Raw genomic sequence first — 1685 nt, 5'->3', positions numbered from 1 at the left:
TTTATTCTCATCTCTTTGGGAAGAAAGCCAAGGTTCACTGCTGTGGGGTTTCCTCCAAAGTCCTCATCTCTAGAGAGGAAAGGGGATTGGAATCCATGTATGTACACTCTAAAGTCCAGCCTCTGCCCTCTAAATCCTTTCTGCCTTCACAGAGGAGCAAGATCTAGAACCTTCTGGCTTCTGCCTCATTATCTGATCTCTGCTTCCTTATAGGCACAGTGAAAATCCGTCTACCCCTTCGTAGATAGCCCTAGGACATCTTCCAACTTTCTTTCTGGCTAAATCCAAAGGCACTTGGGGGCACAGGGAGGAGAATCAGTGACAAAGGCTGCAAAATCTACAGAACCCTGCCAGGCAAGTGTAAATGTTATCCCTGGTCTCACATCTAAGAAGCCTGAACGGTCATTTTGTATTTTGCTCTCAGGTGTCTTTCGTTGGGTTTCCCAAACTTCTCCCCAGGGGCTAAGCTGGGCAATCCCTGCCCTCTGTCAAAGGACCAACCATTGTCTGCATGTACCAAATACTACTTTCCAGGTCCGACATGTGGGATACCTTCAATTCCGCTCTCACAGGCAACACTGGGGGCCCCTGACAAAGTCTCTGCAGGGACTTAACCAAGAGTGGAACTGAAGTACCCAAAAGCCCAGGGCTGGGACTGCAAGGCAAGGAAGTGGTTGGGGACAAGAGGTAAGAAAGCCCGCACTTTCAGGGCCTTATAGTAGAAGGGTCAGCCCTGGCAGCGAGTGCTCCTGACATCTGCATCCCACTGCACTTGGACACACACTCTCAGTGCACGGGACTCCGGCTCCTACCCGCCCACGTCAGCCCTGAATGTCACCAGGCTCGGTGGGTTGTGTCGGTCCAGCGAGGTCCCCTGGCATTGCCTTTCTGTGACCACTGTGTAGATGAGCCTCTCGTGCCTGTTCTAGCCATGCCGTTGTTTTTTTTTTTTTCTGTGAATGACCTACATATATCTTTTGCCCATTCTCTTTCTATAAATTATGGTTCCTTCTTTTCTTTTTTGTACTGATTTTCTGAAGTTTTTTGTGTATTCTCGTTATAACCTTTTGCTCATTTAAGACGTGGAGAATATCTTCATCTGGCTTAGCACTCGTTTGTTAACTTGCTCTATAGTAAAGCATAGACCTCACCAAGTTGCCCAGGCTGGTCTCGAACCCATGGTCTCAGGCAATCCTCTCACCTTGGCATTCCAAAGTGCTGGGATTACAGGCGTGAGACACTGTGCCCGGTCAATATTATTTTAATTATGATGCCTTTGTAATCTGCTTTAATGCCTGTTGAGCAAGACCTTCCCTTTGTCCTTTTTCAAAATCACCTTAGCAGACCATGAATCTTTATTCCATAAACATTGTAGAATCAAGTTTCTCAAGCTCAATATAATCAGGCTGAAATTTTTCACTTTTCTGAGATGGAAGGATCACTCCAAAAGGTTCTATATATTGCATATATATTATACAGAATATATATTTTATATATATAGAGAGAGAGAGAGTTGGAGTCTCACTCTGTTGCTCAGGCTGGAAGACAGTGGCACACTCAGGCTAACCGTAGCCTTGACCTTCTGAACTCAAGTAGTCTTTCTACCTTAGCCTTCCAAGTAGCTGTAACTACAGACACGTGCCACCATGCCTGGCTAATTTTTTATTTATTGTAGAGATAAGGTC

This window comes from Carlito syrichta, unplaced genomic scaffold (assembly GCF_000164805.1).
Source record: "Carlito syrichta isolate Samal-C Ts95f unplaced genomic scaffold, Tarsius_syrichta-2.0.1 Scaffold103392, whole genome shotgun sequence".
Classification (NCBI taxonomy): domain Eukaryota; kingdom Metazoa; phylum Chordata; class Mammalia; order Primates; family Tarsiidae; genus Carlito; species Carlito syrichta.
This window is presented reverse-complemented; position numbering follows the sequence as displayed.